Consider the following 21,568-nt stretch of genomic DNA (forward strand, 5'->3'; position numbering starts at 1 on the left):
TCATCAGCAAACAGCCGCACTTTGCTATCCACGCCATCAAAGAGATCTTTTATGTAGATAGAAAACAACAGCGGACCTACCACACTTCCCTGGGGCACTGCAGATGATACCCTCACCTCCGATTAATACTCACCATCGAGGACAACGTACTGGGTTCTATTACTTAAGAAGACTTCGAGCCACTCACATATTTAGGAACCAATCCCATATCCTGGTACCTTAGTTAGGAGTCTGCAGTGGGGCACCGATTCAATCGCTTTCCGGAAGTCAAGGAATATGGCGTCCGTCTGATACCCTTCATCCATGGTTCGCAAGGTATCATGCCCGAGGCAGGATTCGAACCTGCGACTGTAGCGGTCGCGCGGCTCCAGACTGAAGCGCCTACAACCGCTCGGGCATTGCGGCCGGCACTCCATAGAGTACCATAGAAGTTATTACCTGTTGTCTTAAACACATGCCCTATCATCCTGTCCCTTTTTCTGGTCAGGGTTTTCCATATGCTCCTTTCTTCGACAATTCTGAGGAGAACCACCTTATTCCTTACCCTACCAGACCACCTAATTTTCAGCATTCTTCTGTAGCACCACATCACAAACACTTCTATGCTCTCCTGTTCCATTTTCTCTACAGTCCCTGATTCGCTACCATACAATGCTGCCCTCACCCCCCCCCCCCCCCTTCTCCCAAAAAAAGTTCTTTCTCAGAAATTTCTTCTTCGAATTAATCCCCATGTCTCCTACCAGCAAACATTGGTCGGGAATGCCCACATTGTCTGTGCTAGGGTATATAAAGGGCCGTGGACAGTGTCAGATGCTGAGTGATCGCTGTGCAGGACACGGAATTGTCTTTTACCCATTATTAGCACCATCCAGACTTGGGACTTCATATGGCTGGGCGGTCGAATCGTGCAATATGGCTCTGAGTACTGTGGGACTTAACTTCTGAGATCACCAGACCCCTAGAACTTACACTTCTGGCCATTACAATTGCTACACCAAGAAGAAATGAAGATGATATACGCGTATTCATTGGACAAATATATTATACCAGAACTGACATGTGATTACATTTTCACACAATTTGGGTGCATAGATCCTGACAAATCAGTACCCAGAACAACCACATCTGGCCGTAATAACGGCCTTGATACGCCTTGGCATTGAGTCAGAGCGTGGATGGAGTGTACAGGTATAGCTGTCCCTGCAGCTTCAACACGATACCACAGTTCATCAAAAGTAGTGACTGGCTTATTGTGACGAGCCACTTCCTCGGGCACCATTGACCAGACGTTTTCAATTGGTGATAAATCTGGAGAATGTGCTGGCCACGGCAGCAGTCGAACATTTTCCGAATGCAGAAAGGCCCGTACAAGACCTGCAACATGCGGTCGTGCATTATCCTCCTGAAATGTAGGGTTTCGCAGGGATGGAATGAAGGGTATAGTCACGGGTGGTAACACACCTGAAATGTAACGTCCACTGTTCAAAGTGCCGTCAATGCGAACAAGAGGTGACCGAGACGTGTAACCAATGGCACACCATACCATAAATCAGGGTGATACGCCAGTATGGCGGTGACGAATACACGCTTCCAATATGCGTTCACCGTGATGTCGCCAAACACAGATGCGACCATCATGATGCTGTAAACAGAACCTGGATTCATCCGAAGAAATGACATTTTGCCATTCGTGCACCCAGGTTCGTCGTTGAGTACACCATCACAGGCGCTCCTGTCTGTGATGCAGCGTCAAAGGTAACCGCAGCCACGGTCTCCGCGCTGATAGACCATGCTCCTGCAAACGTCGTCGAACTGCTCGTGCTAACCTGAGGACATCACACACATCGATGCCCGATGCAGGATTCGAACCTGCGACCGTAGCGGTCACGCGGTTCCAGACTGTAGCGCCTAGAACCGCTCGGCCACTCCGGTCGGCGAATCGTGTAATATCTGGAACTGTGCGGCATTTGGATGTAACAGTGGCCCAGTGTAGGATTGCATGGCTAGGTGACGATAGGCATACACGTCATCAAGGATAAAGTCGACCACATCTGACCACCACAAGGGAGGATCGCTATAATGTTCACCAAGCATACTGTAAATCCCTCGCGTGTGCGCCTTCCATCCGAGGACGAGTAATGGTCTCCCTGCAGCTTTCTGTGTCATTCCACACCCTTGGTCGGAGGCTAGCAGCAGCCAGAGTAAGGACCCCAATTGTAGGATGCCATTAACACCACAAACACAAAAGGATGCCTCTGGGGCGGTGCTTGACAAGCAAGCGAGACCTGCTGATGAATGGCGTGGCATTCTGTTCAGTGATGAATCGCAGTTCTGTACCACCCCGGATAATCACTGTTGGCGAATATGGCGACAACCTGGGAAGAGCTCCCATTCTTCCAGTGTTTTGGAGATGCACTGCGATGTTACTCCTACTTCATGGTGTGGGCAGCGATTGAAAATGATTTCAGGCCACGGTTGGCAGTGCCTAAAGGAACACTGTCGACACAACTATAAGTCATGGCCATCACCTGCCCTTATGTGTTGCCTCCCATACGACACTATCGTGGTGCCATTTTTCAATATGACAATGCTTATATAGCCATGGCACGTTTCTCTATGAACGGTTTGCGTAATGTTGAGGTACTTCTGTGACCAGTAAGATCTCTGGATCGATCCCTGACAGATGCTGTGTGGAACAAGTTCGAACTACAACTCCGTCTCGTGCCGTCATCCAGGATATTAAGGACCAATTACAACAGCTCTGGGCCAATTTTCCTCAGGAAGGGATACAACGGTTTTATGACACCTTTCTGAACCACTGATTGCATGCATCCAGGTTAGAGAGAGTGTGAAGTCGTACTGATAAGTGGGCTCTGACTCCCAATTTGCAGCGCGGGATTAGCCGAGCGGTCTGAGGCTCTGCATTCATGGATTGTGCGGCTGATCCTGACGGAGGTTCGAATCCTCCTTCGGGCATGGGTGTGTGTGTTTGTCCTTAGGATAATTTAGGTTAAGTAGTGTGTAAGCTTAGGGACTGATGACCTTAGCAGTTAAGTCCCATAAGATTTCACACACATTTGAACATTTGAACTCCCAATTTATTTGGAAAGTTGACTGGATTTTGTAGTCACAGAAATAACAACATATACCCTCTCAATCCGAGAAGTTTGAGTTCGTTTCCTCCTCCCCCCTCTCCTCCTTCCACCCCCCTCCCCTGTGTGGTTCACTCTCTCCTAAAGCAGTATAGATGGAGCCACGCTGTGTCGAATCCACTCGTGTACATCAATGTTCTGTGCGAAATATTACGAGTCTTTGTGTTGGCGTACTTCTGTTAAATCGTTGAGGAGTATGAAAAGTTTATTTCGATCGTATCCACTGCGACGGCGGTTACATATTAAATGGCAGACGCACATTCGTAAGTACCCATATGGTGTGAGTTTGTATAATTAAGACAATAGACGTAACAGTTGAAAATGGCACAAGGTCTCAATCACCCGATCGTGAAATAGACGAGAGTGGTCGCATATAAGCCATGATCGAAAAAGGAATTGCCTTTTCTAAAAACTTAGCAGTAGCTTTCTAATGTGTTTTCTCTATATATTTTCGATTTAATGAAAGATTACGAGGAAAGGGACACTAATCAAGTAAAACAAGCATTAGTCTAAGCTATCTAATCTAAGTGGTTAAGTTTTAGTGATAAGAAAAATAATTGTTGCCCAGCTGAGCACAGAAAGGCAGAAATTGCCCAGAGTGCACAAATATTACCTAGTTGTAACGTTTTTAAAAATCCAGAAAAGTAGCGTATTTGGAAGTACACGCTGTTCGGTTTTGGAATCTACGAGTTTAAAGCTAATACATCTCGCCCATACTACTCATAACTACATGTACTGCCCACTACGCTCGGAAAGCTATGTATGACACATACTGACATATTTAGGCTTACATGTTTTTGAGCGAGCAGAAATGTTAGAGGGCAAAGATTTCCCGAGATCTTTTCCTTGTTTAAAAGGCTAACACCCACACTGTCATCCCTTATCACATTGTCTCGATAGCCAAACTCCTTGTTTCCTTGTCCTGTACCTGAAAAGAAACCAGAGTTCTGTAACAGAGGCCCGCCTTTCCAGTATCGGACATAAAATAAAAAAAGTCACTTCACTGATGGCTTGCACGAAACTTTCTAACTTTAAGATTACGTAAGCAGAGCATGCCGGAAACTTTGGTGGCTTATTAGCCCTGGGAAGCAATTTCCCTGGGGCGCTTACATACCATAACTCCCATACAACAGTGGAGGTTTGTGATGACCGAAAGTGTAACACTATCCTGTGGGAAACCGGACTGAGGAGAAACTGAAAACATTTGAAATGTTGTACTACGGAAGACAGATTGATTGGACAGATAAAGTTGTAAAAGTAGAGTCGCTAGAAAGGGTGAGTCAGGAAAGAAGCCTGGAGAAGACGTCTTCCAGACGATGGTCTACGTCTCTGGCACAACTTATGCGGCATTCAGAGACAGTCAACTTGACTGTTGCGAGAGAGGAACTCAAAAATTGTAGGGACAGATAATGACAAGACTATGTCAAATAGGCATGGTGTACATCGTGTGTAGTGTATGTGAAGAGATGAAGCGATCAAAACAAATCAGGAAGAGATGGAGAAAGATATCAAACCAGTAGAGAGACATCACTTTAAGAAAAAATGAATGAAGAAAGCTGTTGGCTTTCACTGATTGAATCGGCAAAAAAAAAAAAAAAAATGTCTAGGGTCGGGTAGATCGTTCGCTGGATGCAAGTCTTTCGATTTGACGCCACTTCGGTGACTTGCGCGACGAGGGAGATGAAATGATGATGATTAGGGCAACACAACACCCAGTTCCTGAGCGGAGAAAATCTCCGACCCAGCCGGGAATCGAACCCGGGCCCTTTAGGATTGACATTCTGTCGCACTGACCACTTTTATTTATTTATTTTTTATTTTTTGCGTTTTGTTTGTTGTTGATCGTTGTGTTTGGTCGTTGCGGACGTCAAATAACATCCGTTACAGTTCGTTTCTTGATCCTTCAGTTCAGCTTTTTATTACAGAGGCCAACCAGCTCTCTGACCGAACACGCTGATCACTACTCAGCCACCAGCGGCGGACAACTGAATGGGTGACGGGCAGTGGTACTAGATTATTTGTCGCTGATGGAGAACAAATAATTGAAGCTCTCATTGTCCAGGGGAACTGCTACTAATAGCCCAAGTCTGTATCACTCTGACAGCTGTCGCTTTATGATATCTATTTCATGAATGTACGCTGCGTGGTTTCTGTCCCTCTTACTTAATTAATTACAGGGGTTCTGACTGCTAGACTGAAGCAATAATTTATAAAACTGATGTTCTATCGCTGTATGTAAATATTGAGGAGCATATGGAAGACTTCATGAGATGGTAAACGGCGAGAGAGACTGACAGGACATGGAGACGACGAAGAAACTGTAGGGACAAACATTTCGTCCTCTAATACTGAGGATATTACAAAACGCTTTTGCTGCGTTCCAAGTTCCGCGATATTAAATGATAAGAGATGAAAATGACCTGTAATTCAGCATACCTATGCTTTTACATACTTTTGCCATTATCAGTCATACAATTATCAGATGAATTTTTAAATCGGACTGCTATGCTGACAGTTAACAGGTCTAATTCGTAAACCAATTGTGGCTGTGATGGACAGTAGCATACGGTTTCACCGAAGGGACGTGTAACCTCTAATTATACGAGACTGCTCTGCAATTCACACGTAAGTACCTGACAGAGAATTCATAGAATCACTTTCACAAATTAATCTACCGTCCCGCTCTTCAAGAGCGCATGGGGAAAAAAATGTAGTCTTAAATCTTTCCGTGCAAGCTCTAATTTCTCTTTTTTATTACTGTGATCATTTCTCCCTATATAGGTCGGCGTCAACAAACTATTTCCGCATTCAGCGGAGAAAGCTGCTGATTGAAATTACATGAAAAGATTTCGCCGAAACGTAAAATACCTTTATTTTAGTGGTTGTCATGCCAATTCGCGTATGATATCTGTGACACTCTCTCCCGCACTTCGCGATATTAAAAAAACAAGCTACCCTTCTCTGCACTTTTACGATATCTCATGTCAATCCCATGTGGTACGGATCCTATACCCAACTACAGTGTTCCAAAAGAGGACGACCTATTGTCGTCAGTTGACCAGTTGCATCTTCTACGTGTTCTTTCAGTAAAACGCAGACTCTGGATCGCCTTTCCCACCACATTTTTTTATGCAGTTGTTCCGATTTATGTTGATCGTATTAACAAATAAAAGTCGTGTGACCGTTCGTCAGGTGCAAGCCTTTCGATTTGACCCCACTTAGACGACTTGCTCGTCGATGGGGATGAAATGATGATGATTAGGACAACACAACACCCAGTCCCTGAACGGAGAAAATCTCCCACCCACCCGGGATCGAACCAGCGCCCTTAGAATTGACATTCTGTCGCGCTGACCACTCAGCTACCGGGGGCAGACAGTTGATTGTAATTGTAGCTTAGTTTAATTGACATAATGTAGAGTTATGTGATTAATCGTGCAGCCAAAATTTAACGAATTCCTTTTAGTGCCGAGCGAGGTGGCCCAGTGGTTAGACACTGGACTCGCATTCGGGAGGGCGACGGTTCAATCCCGCGTCCGGCCATCCTGATTTAGGTTTTCCGTGATTTCCCTAAATCGCCCCAGGCAAATGCCAGGCACGGCCGCCTTCCTTCCGCGTCCTTCCCTAATCCGATGAGACCGATGATCTTGCTATCTGGTCTCCTTCCTCAAACAACCCAACCCCCAACTCAACCCTTTTAGTACTCATATGAATGACAGCATTCCTCATTATTTAGAGTCAACTGCCAAATTCCGCATTATGAAGACGTTTTTTCTAAATCATTTTTGAATTAGTTCGCTCTTCTGATGACCTTACTTGACGGTAAATGGCAGCTTCATCTGCAAACAATCTAAAGGGGCTGCTCAGACTATCTTCTAAATTATTTATGTAGATTAGGAACAGCAGAGGGCCTATAAAACGAGTATGGTTTGAAAAGTTCTCGGAATCACTACGAGAAATCAGCGCTAGCGCAACGAGTTGTTCACGTGATATTCAGCGGACTGTTGCCTGTACACATATGCCACATCGGTGCTCTCGGAAGAGAGCTGTGTCGGTGACGTGGCTCTGTTGTTGCTCCCGCACAGTGATTTGCCAAGATGGAAAAAATAGAGATTCGAGCAGTGATTAAGTACTTCCTAAAGAAATATTTGAAAGCAAAGGACATTCATGCTGATTTCCAGAATACATCGTGGAAACTCTGCTCCTGCATATTCAACTGTTGCCAAGTGGACAAATGAATTTAAATTTGGTCAGGAGAGTTTAAAAATGATCCGCGCAGTGGTCGGCCAAGATGCGCCACTACTTCAATCATAGTAAAAGTGCACACAATGGTCATGGAGGATTGCCAATTGAAAGTGCATGAAATTGCTCACGGTTGCCAGATGTCATCTGAAAGGGTATACCAAATTTTAACAGAAGGATTAGAAATGAAAAAAATTATCTGAAAGATGGGTGCCGCGATTCTTGACGCTGGATCAACAACGCATGAGAATGAACATGTCGGAACAATGTTTGGCCCATTTTAGGAGAAACGAACAAGATTTTCTGCACCGTTTTGTGACCACAGATGGAACGAACTTGGGTGCACTACTATACCCCAGAGACAAAACAATAGTCAAAGTAGTGTGAACATGCCAATTCTCCGCCACCAAAGAAAGCAAAGCTAATTGCTGTTCTGGAATGCGAAGGGGATTCTGTTTCTAGATTATCTCCCTACTGGGCAAACAATTTCTGGAGAATACTATACTAACCTCCTGGACAAATTGCAACAAAAGATATGAGAAAAAAGGCCAGGTTTAGCAAGGAAGAAAGTCATCTTCCATCAAGACAATGCGCACCCGCACACATGTGCCGTCGCCGTCAAAAAAATTAGTTCAAATGGCTCTGAGCACTATGGGACTTAACATCTGAGGTCATCAGTCCCCTAGACTTAGAACTTCTTAAACCGAACTAACCTAAGGAAATCACACACATCCATTCCCGAGGCTTGATTCGAACATGCGACCGTAGTAGCGGCGCGGTTCCAGAGTGAAGCGCCTAGAACCGCTCGGCCTCAGCGGACGGCTATGAATTGTTGCCACGCCCGCCTTATTCACCTGATACGGCTCCGGCAGACTTCCATCTGTTCCAAAAACTGAAAATTCTTCTTGGTGGACGAAGATTCACTTCAAACGAAGAATTGATAGCCGGAGGTGACCAATGTTTTGCAGGTCTGGGGGAAACTCATTTTCGAGATGGGAATCTCGTTGGACCAACTGCATTAATCTACAAGGAGACTACATTGAAAAATAAAATAAGTTTCAGTGATGTAAGTACTTTTTTCCATTCCGTTCCGAGAACTTTTCAAACCACCCCCGTACTTCCTTGGCTAAAGACAAGTATCAGTTCTGTTTATTCGATGACTTTCCGTCAATTACTGCGAACTGTGACTTTTCTGGCAGGAAATCATGCATCTAGTCGCACAACGAAGACGATACTCAACAGGCACGTAATATCATTAGAAGGAGCGTGCAACCCGGAACAACCAACAACGAATATATACGCAAATCCATGGCAGTTGTGGACTTGAGAATATACTGATGGGTGCTCGTTTTTGGCCAACTAAACAATGAAATGAAATGTGTGGGTAGGGACTCCCGTCGGGTAGACCGGTCGCCTGCTGCAAGTATTTTTAGTTGACCCCACTTCGGCGACTCACGTGTCCACGGGGATGATGATGATGATGATGATGATGATGACGATGATGATGATGATGAAGACAACACCACACCCAGTCCCTGAGCGGAGAAAATCTCCGATCCAGCCGGGAATCGAACACGGGCCCCTTTGTATGGCATTCCGTCACGCTGATCACTCATCAGTAGAGGCGGACAACTAAACAATAATCATTAGGTTGATCCCAACGTGTTCTAGGAAACCGTGATATGTCATATCGTGTTTCCGTGACGTGGGTCTTGTTTTTACTATTGGGTGTCTTAATTGCCTTAATATCATAATTACCTCAACACCTTATTAGTTGGTTAGTTTCACCTGCAGCAAAGAACTGGTAAATTGAGTGTAGGGAGCTTGTGAGCGATAGCGGAAAGAGAGTGGGCATTCGTTTCCAGGTCAGTGACCAGCAAAGAACGGCACCGAAAGTTGACAGTAATGGGCCACTTAAGGCAGTCCGTCGTAACGAGGAGTACCCGGTGGGCCGGCAGTCGGTAAACACGCGTCGTCCACGTTAGCAATTACGCTGTGACGTCACGCTGCCTTACGATGTGTGCGCCAAGTCGAAACACAAGGGCCGCAAGCGGAAGATGCTACCAAACGCTGTTACGCGGGAGTACGATTCATGTCGCTGCTCTATGTAAAAGTAAGATTAGTCTTTAGCTGTTATTATTGATGTTTGCACTGTTGCAAGTGCTGAAACGCGATTTTTTTTACAACTAAGCTACATCTAATCTCCACAACCCAACTTATGGCGTGAGATGGGGGGGGGGGGGGGGTACTTTTTGTACCAGTATCACTTCCACCCTCCCCTGTTCCAGTCGCATGTGGTACGCGGGAAGAACAAGTTTTCTCCGTTTTCTCCTCATGGTTCAAAAATGGTTCCGAGCACTATGGGACTTAATACCTATGGTCACCAGTCCCCTAGAACTTAGAACTACTTAAACCTAACTAACCTAAGGACAACACACAACACCCAGCCATCACGAGGCAGAAAAAATCCCTGACCCCGCCGGTAATCGAACCCGGGAACCCGGGCGCGGGAAGCGAGAACGCTACCGCACGACCACGAGCTGTGGGCATCTCCTCATGGTGTTTTCGCAAGATTTACATAGGGGAAAGCAATATATATATTGATTCTTATAGGAAGGTACGTTCTCAGAATGTTACCCATGAAACACATCGTGATGCAGAAAGTCTGTCTTGTAGCATCTGCCACTGGAGCTGCTTGATCATTTTCGTGGCGCTTTGGCGTTTGCTAAATGAACTATTTCCTTGATCCGTCTGGTACAGGCCCTTTCTTCGTCTTTCTTTCACTTGTGCCTTGCCCCACAGTTTCCGCAATGTCGACATTGTTAGAATCGGATTTGGCATGGTTAATGTAAAGGGGTGGCTGGATGCCCCTCCTGCCGCCACCCCATACCCCCCCCCCCCCACCCCACTGGGTGGAATCAGCGTACCCCATCTGTCTGCATCTAGTGTAAACCATAAAACAGTGTGCATATGTTTCAGATATCTGCAAGTCCTGTAACTGAGGCGTGATGGGGTACAAGCCCGGTATTCATCTAGTGGGATATGGAAAACCGCCTAAAAATCACATCCAGACTGGCCGGCACAATGGCCCACGTCGTTAAAGTGCCGGGCGGATTCGAACCGGGGCCGGCGCGCGTACTCGAGTCCAGGAAGCAGCGCATTAGCGCTCTCGGCTAACCTGGTGGGTCTCCAGACAAATGAGTAACACTCAAGTGAAACTGCCTGGTAGATTACAAGTGTGTGCCGGACCGAGACTATTATTTTTATTTATTTTGTTCAGTGTTGTTCGTTGCGTTTGGTCTGGGCGGTCGTCACATGACATCCGTTCAGGTCGATCGCTATTTTTTTTTTTTTAATTACAAAGGGCCACCGTCTCTCTGGCCTAACATGCTGAGCTACCGTGCCGGCGAGACTCGAACTCGGGATCTTTGCCTTTCACGGGCAAGTGCTCTGCCGACTGAACTATCCACGACTCTCAACCAGTCCTCACAGATTTACTTCCGCCAGTACCTCGTCTCCTACCTTCCAAGTTTCACAGAAGATCTCACGCGAACCTGCTAGACTAGCACTCCTGGAAGAAAGGACATTGCGCAGACATGGTTTAGCCACAGCCTGGGGGATTTTTCCTGGATGAAATTTTCACTCTAGAACGGAGTGTGCGCTGATATGCAACTTCCTGGCAGATTAAAGCTGTGTGCTGGACCCTGATTCGAAATGGGGACCTCTGCATTTGGCGGCCGAGCGCTCTACCGACTGAGCTATTCAGTTCAAGCTACTCATTTCGAAGCGGGACTTATTACTGAAGACAATTCCACTCCAGTCAATGAGTTTCCAGGCTGCGATGATCAGTGAAGACGTGTCTGGAGAAGCCCCGGACCGTGGTGGGATACCAACCTTACTGTCTTTCGCCATACGGCTCAACAACCACGATTAATGATCTCGGATGCCATTTCATAGCAGGACCCCTCTGGTTGTCTTCTGCCGCACCCTTGTAAACACAGCGGTACGTCGACAATATTCTACACTAGGTTTTGTTGTCGTTCATGGCAAGCCATCCTGGGGTTATATTTCAGCAAGACAACGCCCGCCCGTACACGGTCTTGCTTCGTGCTTTCCAAACCTACCTTGGCGAGCGAGTTAGCCGAACGTCTCCCCAACTAAGAACGTTTTGAGCACTATCGGCAGGGGCCTCGAGTAAACTCGGGATCTTGACAATAATAATAATAATAATGTCTTATCTATACAAGACGATAGTATCTGTTCCCGAAAGAACAGTTACCATAGATGACCATGCAGGTTTGCTAGAAATGAAATAATAATTAAATGGACACCCTAGCTGCAAACAGGCGTTGATGTAGTAGGGCGTCTGCCATGTAAGCAGGAGATCCCGGGTTCGAGTCCCGATCGGGGCACACATTTTCAACATGTTCCTAATGAACTACATCAACGCCTGTTTGCAGCTAGGTTGTCCATTTAATTATCATTTCAATAATGTCTTGTAGCTAGGGCCTCCCGTAGGGTAGACCGTTGATGTAGTAGGGCGTCTGCCATGTAAGCAGGAGATCCCGGGTTCGAGTCCCGGTCGGGGCACACATTTTCAACATGTTCCTAATGAACTACATCGACGCCTGTTTGCAGCTAGGTTGTCCATTTAATTATCATTTCAATAATGTCTTGTAGCTAGGGCCTCCCGTAGGGTAGACCGTTCGCCGAGTGCAAGTCTTTCGACTTGACGCCACTTCGGCGACTTGCGTGTCGATGGGAATTAAATGATGATGATTAGGACAACACAACACCCAGTTCCGGAGCTGAGAAAATCTCCGACCCAGCCGCGAATAGAACCCGGACCCTTAGGATTGACATTCTGTTATGCTGACCACTCAGCTACCGGAGGCTGACATCTTGACGATGAGACACGCCAATTGGACAGAATTTGGCACGATATCCCTCAGGAGGACGTCCAAAATCAATCGCTGCCAAGCCGAATAACTGTTTGCAGCATGTACATAAAATTTATCGATTCCTGTCTTATTCAGATAATTCCTTCGTTGACACGATAACCGATCTGCAGTGCGTTGTTTCATTAAATAACAAAGATTGTCAGAAAGTAATGTTTAGTTTTCCTAATCTGTAATATCTGCGTCGACGCTAAATGTTTCACTAAAACCCATTGGCTGCTGAGACGGCGCCAGCATTCTGGCATCCACGACTGTTGGTAGTCCCGCCTGAGCTACACTGGCCTCTTCTGTTCCTTTCTGTGCGTGCCGCATAAAAATGGCCACGGACCGGAGCACAACTTAACCACCGTTTTGAAATTTTTAAAAAAAGGACGTGCGAAGATATCTCAATAATATTATTTTTACATGAAAGCCCGTACCTTAATCTACTTTTCTACATAATTTCCGTCAATATTGAGGCACTTGTCATAACGTTGTACCAGTTTTTTAATACCCTCTTCATAGAAGTAAAATGGAATTATTCAAATTGTAATTTGTTGGCCAGTTGTAAAGTACCATTTATAATTGCGGCACGTATTTTCAAATGCCGAGTTTGTCTATATAGACTACGGTACGTGACTTGTAATGGAAACTCTGCTGTTTTGCAGATTATACGGTAGACAATTTCATAACCGTGTAGTACCAGATTCTAGAACAGTGGTCTTCAAAGTACGGGCCGCGATTCTCAGCCGTATTTTGCCATTACAGAGCGGAAGCGCTGTAATATAAAAAAGCCGCTCGCAGAATGGCAGTTTGGAAGCGACTTGGTGCTCGCTTCCAATTTGTGTTAGGACCAGAAAGTAAAAAGATTTTTCGTTTAGCCTGGAGCAGCGGCCATTTGTATAGTCATTCGAACATCTGTCTTAAGGTAGCAATGTTACAGTGTATTAAGCATGGTTTGAGCGAGGAACCGGAGCTGGCGCCCAGGCAAATAGTGCGATTAATTTCTTTTGCAAAGAGCTTACCTGGGCCGAAATTAATGCTCAGCTAATCGCACCATTTACACGTGCACCGTTTGGATTTTATGTGCAAAAATAGTCACCTTTAAATATCTCCGAACTTGAGCAAGACTGATGGTTCAAACTCGGTCCACCAGTGCATCACGTGTTGGCCGAAGATACGTTTTACCCGTCTGAAGAAACCTCGCTTCGTTTGGATTTCACGCGCATAAAAAGAACACGTTTTTCTGGGATGTTTTTGAAGCACTCCACTTCTATACTGTAAATTGTACGAATCAGTTAAAACTCTGCACGACGTTAGATAAATGGATAAAGTCAAAAGGAAATTTTTATCTGTGTCCGTTGTCGAGATACGATGGTTTAAAGTCGAGCTGAATATAACAAGTAAAATTCGTACTTACGTGTACTGAATGAGCGTAATCGGTTTAAAGTGAATCAAATCAATGAAAAAAATGCATTCCTACGATAAAACTGAAAATTCGCTTCCAAATATATAGCCTCATTCGGACTTTAAGTGCAAAAACACGTTTCTTGCGGTTTGTTTTATGCACACCACTTTTATCTTTTAGATTTGAGTGAATCTGTTCAAATTTTGTAAGAAAATAGACAAATATATGGAATTAATGATCGTCCTGTTGTTTTGTGAGAGATTTATGCTTTGCCGCGATATAGCGGCCTGAAGTTGCACATAAAATTCAAGTAAAATGCGATTTTACGTGAATCGCACGTGATGGTTTGAACTGGCACAGCTAACAATAAGAATATATTCTAATCGTAGTTATAAGAAACATTTGCAAAAACCTTTCATCGTTCGAGCTTTACTTGCGAAACATCACGCATTTGTAGATGAAACTGTGTTTCGTAGAAACACGTTTTGCTTCAAGCGCTGCATTTGGACATAAATAAAGAACCTATTCTATTAACTGTCGTTTCGTTGTTTGTACGTTATACATTTTACTCATCCATGGCTCAAAATCGCAGAGGTAAAATTATCTCCATGCTCAAAATCATTAATTAATCTTTGGTTGTGCAAAACAATGGATGTGACAAACCAGAATTATGCGCTGCCTCATACAAAATCATATGGTGTATGATCGAGAATTTAAAGCTTTATCGAATGCCTGGTGAAAAATTAAAGTAAGACAAAAATTTCTATAAAATTACTTGTTAGAAAAAGAAGGTCACCTTATTTCTTACCAATATAAAGTTTTTGGTGCGTGTTCTTCAAAAACTGCTGTTATCTTGTAGAAAATTTATCTTCAGACAAAACAAGCTTAAGTTCGTTAATTTTCGTACGGGAATGAAAAGTTGGTAGTAATTTGCAATGCATACATTGTTTAGCAGTCGTTCAGATTCTCTTTCTGCAAATCATACTTATATCTGATTCACATTGGCTACTGTAAGATTTCGCGCCAAAATTATTCACGAGAGTTTTTCCAGCCGCAGTTTTATAGTTTTTAATTCTTGTTCTTGCGTACTTTTAATAAACAATACCAAGAATTTTGAAATAAGAGATTATAATTTGATGCAAGTCTTTATTTATTTATGTTTGTTGCTCCAATCGTTAAGCTTGCTACATAGTAAGCTTTTAAGAACGTTCATCATTGTAATATAGTGGTCTCGTAAGTCTCTCTACGTAAACTTAACCTCGGGCTACATGTGTACCGATCTTCCTATTAATTGGTAACCTATATGAATTAGCATGTTAAGAGCCGCCAGTACTCTAGCTATAGTAAGAGTGCGATAAGTTGGCCGCCATCCCCAGGGATTGATCATTAAAAGGGGGCGCCTTTCGGAAACTTTTTTAGGATTCCGTACCTCAGTAGGCATAAACGAAAGTCTTATACGATCACTTTGTTGTCCGTCTGTCTGCCTGTCTGTCTGTCTGTCAAAAACTATTTTTCTCAGGAGCGGGTAGCCGTATCAAATTGTAACTTATGTCAGTAAAGTCTATAGTCTTTTGGCGTTGCATTAAGTGTAAGCTTCTTAAATAAACTTCTTAGTCAATGCATCGAAAAGATACGTACTTGAAATGATAATTAAATCAAGACCCTATGCTGCCGACAGGCAGTAATATACATCAACGGGGACAGTTGAAAGTGTGTGTCCCGACCGGGACTCGAACCCGGGTTCTCCTGCTTACATGGCAGACGCTCTATCCATCTGAGCCAGCGACGACATAGATAATAGTGCGACTGGAGGGATTTATCCCTTGCACGCCCGCCGTGGGACTCACATTCCCAGCTTAATGTCCACACACTACATTGTAGTGCCCCTGCCCATTACAATAATTACTCACGGCAGGCAGTCTTCCTGAGTCCCGTAAGAGTTCGGGCAATGCGTGTGCATCCAGCACAGAAGAAGGTCAACGGCCGGTTAGCCTTAACTATATGAAGACAGTATCTGTTCTTTCGGATACTATCTTCATATAGATACGTATATTTATGTCACATATTTTGATACTCGCCAACTTACTCATCAAAACCTACAGGGTACTTCCCGATGGTCTAGAATCACGACTTTTGGCAAGAAGAAAAGGATTCACAGTAAAAGTACGAGGAAAAATCCGAAGTCCTCAATTTTTAATTATGTCACACGAAAAATTCTTTTTGTCGTTTGTTATCCCACTGTATCTGTCTCTCTGTGCGTTCCTCAGTTAAGATGCAATTTCCTCACGAACAGGTAGGCGTTTCCAGCTGAAAATCATGTCACACACTAAGGTCTATGGTCCCTTGGTGGCGTAAAAAAGTTAAGCTTGTAAGTCAATGCCATCAACAGATGTGGCTATTTATGTCACACATTTCAATACTCGCAAACTCACTCATTAAAACCTGCATGGTTCTTCAAGGTGAAGAGCAAGTAAAGGAAAAACGGTTACTTTTTAGATATATCACTCGAAAACAATATTCGAAAGTCTTGAAATTCCCTCCAGTATCATGTCGATATCGTGCAAAAATCGTCGAGATCGTTGGCTCCTGGGATGGACGAAGTGTGTATATACGTAAAGTTCGTACGGGAGCCTCAGAGCACAAGTCTTGCTCACACCTGGCGTTATTTTTTTCAGTCTACTTCCCTTCGGAATGTACCCATACAGCCATCTCAACACTAGGAACGTTATAGTTTGTTTCCACAATTCAAATTATACATTAGTTTAAATCGTACCCTGGCACGAAGCGACAAAGGCTTAACAAAGAACGGATACCGATATAAAACAAGTTTTGCAGCCATCGTATATAGAAAAGAGTAAACAAGATGGAAATAGAACACAGGGCACGTAGAGATGGTATACTATAAAAACACTCCTAGTAACATAATAAGAAATGATAAACCGCAGTTGCTACACATTTGGGATATTCCCAGTTCAGTCCATATTAATAACTATATATTTAAACTAACAATAATTTGTTTGTGATCTGCAAGATGTATTTCAAAAGCCTCGGATAGAGACTGGATATCTCTGTAGGCCCAGAAGTGACATTTAGACGGAACAGGAGAATCGGAACACTCCATGTCAACTGTTCTCCGTCTCAGATTTTGCCATTCTCAGCGACCCCAGAATTGTGGTGTTGCAAGTGTCTCTCGAGGTGGTAGTGTGTTGTCTGTGTGAACGGATGATTCTTTGATTAATAGCGGTAATTTAATTTTATTTAACCGCGTTACGCAATACGAGACACGATCACAAATGTTTACTAAATGTTTTGAATGACATTTCTCTTCTATTCATTGCGTTTCATTACAACAGCTTTAATTTAATTTCATATTCTCTGCTACAAATAATTACCACATGTAAAGGTGACTGTCTCTGTAATGAACGTTACTCACTTTCAGAATTTATATCATAGCAGCTAATCGGTAAGAATCGCGCACGGTCGTGACGTATCAGTACTGGAACACAAACACTAAAACATTCCTCCTGTCACATCCTCTAACTCAATAATCGCCGTGTTACTTTCTCTTAGAATCCACTGAGATAACCACCAACTCTTTTTTGTTTCACGGCTGAATTCAGAAATGTCAATTAAACTTAAGCACATCTTAAAATATTACTGTCTCTGTAAGTGTTTTTGTTTTTTACTGAGCGGGAAAGCTATACACTTCAGAAGCTCTTGAAACTGTTTGATCTTTTTAAGATGCAAATTTAGTTGCTACATCCATGGTATCACGAGAGGACATGGTGAACCTGCTCAAATTATCCCCAGCCGCGATAGAGTGGAGTGAACAATTAGATATTAGTGTGTAGTTTACGCCTGTATTACATTTGTGGCTTTACATTTACTTGTTTCTTATCATTGAAATATTAATGTGTATACAGTATTTTTGTCTTATACGTGTATATGCCATGCCATAAATAAAATATGTATTTTAAGATACGACTGAGAAGCGCGAGCCCCATGCGACTTTGTTTCGAGAAGGTGTGTTTCCTCACAAAAAATATACGTGAGTTCTCGCGAGGAATTTCGAGTTCTGCCCTCTGTTGTCGGAAAATTGTAATTGATCGCTCCGTTGTTGTTGTGAAAGAACGTTTGTAAGTTTTCTGCCGCTTTCATTGTTTGTCGACTGCACCTGGCTTCATCTCAGTTTTTTCCGCAAAATTATTACCAGCAAAGAAGTCATTAGTTTTTGCTGCGATTCATAGCGTCCCCTCTGTGAAACCGCTGCGAGGACTGGCGAACAATCTTTTAAGGGGACCAGCTCATGTAAAATGAACAAAAATTTGAAAAAAATATTTATGCCCTATAGAAAACAACATTTGTTCGTAAATACAGTTTGAACGTCATGTTGCATACATGCCACGCTCCTGTCATTTCAAATTTTGTAAGAATGTGTGATATATTCTTGTTTTCCCTACATGCTTCAGCTTTCACTTTAGGTGTATTCTAGAAGGCTCTGACTACTGGAACCTAAGTGAAGGAGTATCTATATGGCTTTGACTCAGTTACAACTAAAGATCTTATGATATACTTGTTTACTTCTTGTTTTCGAAATTTGTAACACGTTACTGCTGTGTTGATTTGTTTCACAACATGTGTTTTCTGTGTTAGAAATGACAAGAACGAAGAAATTTAATACCAAACGGAGGTTTCGAGATAACTAGTTCAAAGCAACATCGAATAATACGAGTACACATCATTTGGTTCAACAATCACCTACAGAAATTCGGTTTGGAGGCATACAATACACTCATAACCATTTCTTGCTTTTATGGAGGCAATTAAACTTAAATAAAGGTCTCTGGTAAATGAAAATCTTTATAGGATATACCTCCATGGTCTATAATGGAATCCCAAATAAAGCTTCTACAGGCGCATAAGGGAGCGAATATCGAAAACCGTATTTCTTGGACTGACATAATCCCGTTCAGTTCGAAGTTCCGATGCAGTTCTCTGAATCACTTACGACGATTTAATGTCCTACTACATTTCGAACTTATGTCCTCTTTGCTCGACTCCTGCTTAATCGATTGTTATTATTCCATATCGCACACTGTTGCCAATAAATTTAGGAAGGAAGCTTGGAGATTAATTTACCGTCAACAATGAACTCATTAGAAACAGACACTGACTCAGTTTCACAAGAAATTCCAATGATATCAGACGTAGAGTAGTTACAGATTCGAGAATTTAATTGCAACCACACATATCATCAGATGAAACTTGTTACCTGTGTTACAGATTACGAACTAAACGCAATGAAGGTATATGGTTCCAGAGACCTTTTCAAGCCTCAGAAATCTATGACGTAATATGGAAAATGAAGCGAAGCATGAAAATTTTTACCAAGGGTGGGGTTCGAGCCCACGTCTCATGCTCACCAGGCAGACGCGCTAACCACTACGCCATCGTGGCACAGTGACTTTGCACAACTGCACAGACTACCCTAGCACGCCTCAGGCATGAACCATCTTTGGTGTCATATAAGCGTCAGTGAATGACCAATACTAGTCTGATAAATAAAGTACAATCTCTAGTAAAGCTTAAGGTATATTAACGTCTTCTATACAGTAAACGCAAGCTGCGGAACAGTCGACATACAACATTTCATCAACATAGTGCTTCCCTGTTTATGGTACTACTGATACGCCGTAGACTACCTACAACTTGGCCCATTGAGGTTGAATAATGGTTAATCCACTGAAAACTTATTTGGGAAGAACAATGTTCTCCTGCCCATATGACAATATTATTAACTCTTTGTTGGTTTCCCTAAATCTATGCAATTGAACACCTGTGTGGTCCCTTAGAAAATTTCAGTGTCAGTTCAATTTCTTTCTCAATCCTTAGTCAAACTAAGTTTATATTCCATCTACAATATCCTGATTCTTTTAATATTTATTTATTTGTATTTTCTTTCGGTCTGTTATCTACGTGCAAGAACATACACTATTGGACATTAAAACTGCTACACCAAGAAGAAATGCAGATGATAAACGGGTATTCATTGGACAAATATATTATACTAAAACTGGCATGTGATTACATTTTCATGCAACTTGGGTGCATAGATTCTGAGAAATCAGTACCCAGAACAACCACCTCTGGCCTTGATACGCCTGGGCATTCAGTCAAACAGAGCTTGGATGGCGTGTACAGGTACAGCTGCCCATGCAGCTTCATTACGATACCACAGTTCATCAAGAGTAGTGACTGGCGTATTGTGACGAGCCAGTTGCTCGGCCACCATTGACCAGACGTTTTCAGTAGGTGAGAGATCTGGAGAATGTGCTGGCCAGGGCAGCAGTCGAACATTTTCCGTATGCAGAAAGGCCCGTACAAGACCTGCAGCATGCGGTAGTGCATTATCCTGCTGAAATGTAGGGTTTCGCATGGTTAGAATGAAGGGTAGAGCCACGGGTCGTAACAATGTGAACTGTAACGTCTACTGTTCAAAGTGCCGTCAATGCGAACAAGAGATGACCGAGACGTGTAACCAATGACACTCCATACCATCACGCCAGGTGATACACCAGTAAGCCGATGACGAATACACGCTTCCAATGTGCGTTCACCGTGATGTCGCCAGACACGGATGGACCATCATGATGGTGTAAACAGAACCTGGATTCATCCGAAAAAATGACGTTTTGCCATTCGTGCACCCAGCTTCGTCGTTGAGTACACCATCGCAGGCGCTCCTGTCTGTGATGCAGCGTCAAGGGTAACCGCACCCACGGTCTCCGAGCTGATAGTCCAAGCTGCTGCAGACGGCGTCGAACTGTTCGTGCAGATGGTTGTTGTCGTGCGAACGTCCCCATCTGTTGACTCAGGGATCGAGACGTGGCTGCACGATCCGTTACAGCCATGTACATAAGATGCCTGTCATCTCGACTGCTAGTGATACGAGGCCGTTGGGATCCAGCACGGCATTTCGTATTACCCTCCTGAACCCAGCGATTCCATATTCTGCTAACAGTCATTGGATTTCGACCAACGCGAGCAGCAATGTCGCGATTCGATAAACCGCAATCGCGAAAGACAACAATCCGACCTTTATCAAAGTCGGAAACGTGATGGTACGCATTTCTTTTCCTTACTCGAGGCATCACAACAACGTTTCACCAGGACACGCCGGTCAAGTGCTGTTTGTGTATGAGAAATCGGTTGGAAACTTTCATCATGTCAGCACGTTGTAGGCGTCGCCACCGGCGCCAACCTCGTGTGAATGCTCTGAAAAGCTAATCATTTGCATATCACAGCATCTTCTTCCTGTCGGTTAAATTTCGTGTCTGTAGCACGTCATCTCCGTGGTGTAGCAATTTTAATGGCCAGTAGTGTATGATTTTTTTTCTCTTATGATTTTGTTTTATAGGATCATGAACAGGTCGCATATTTTAACTTACTACTATGAACAGTATTAATTCTTATCGTTACTCACGGTATTTTGTTGTTTACGTCATTCTTCCTGTTCTTACACATGTAAGTGTTAGATATTAGCACACATCAATTCACTAACACTAAACATAGTCACATTCTTGTGATGTGAAGAACCTTTGTCATCTCCTCATTTCATGTGTTCCAGTAATGATGATGGAGGTGGATAACGGTTATGCAACTTTCTCCCTCAAACAGGAAATCAAAGACTCGACATGATTGGGATCTGTTGACTGTGGCGACTAGGGGGATGCGACAATTCATGCTGGTGCTCACAAAACGTGTCCTGGACGATGCGAACTATATGAACGGGAAGTCTGTCGTCTTGGAACAATAGCATCACCAACGAG

General features: G+C 43.6%; 1 protein-coding gene and 1 non-coding gene across 2 annotated transcripts in view; both read right to left on the reverse strand.

The window, feature by feature from the left end:
• LOC126272251 (monocarboxylate transporter 9) overlaps positions 1 to 21,568 on the reverse strand; it is a 627,258-nt gene that overhangs the window by 237,024 nt on the left and 368,666 nt on the right. The gene's annotated exons all lie outside the window — the stretch shown is intronic.
• Trnat-ugu (transfer RNA threonine (anticodon UGU)) lies at positions 15,455 to 15,529 on the reverse strand. Its single transcript has one exon. It is a non-coding gene; the product is annotated as a tRNA-Thr (tRNA).

The sequence above is a fragment of the Schistocerca gregaria genome, chromosome 5, assembly GCF_023897955.1.
Source record: "Schistocerca gregaria isolate iqSchGreg1 chromosome 5, iqSchGreg1.2, whole genome shotgun sequence".
Lineage (NCBI taxonomy): Eukaryota > Metazoa > Arthropoda > Insecta > Orthoptera > Acrididae > Schistocerca > Schistocerca gregaria.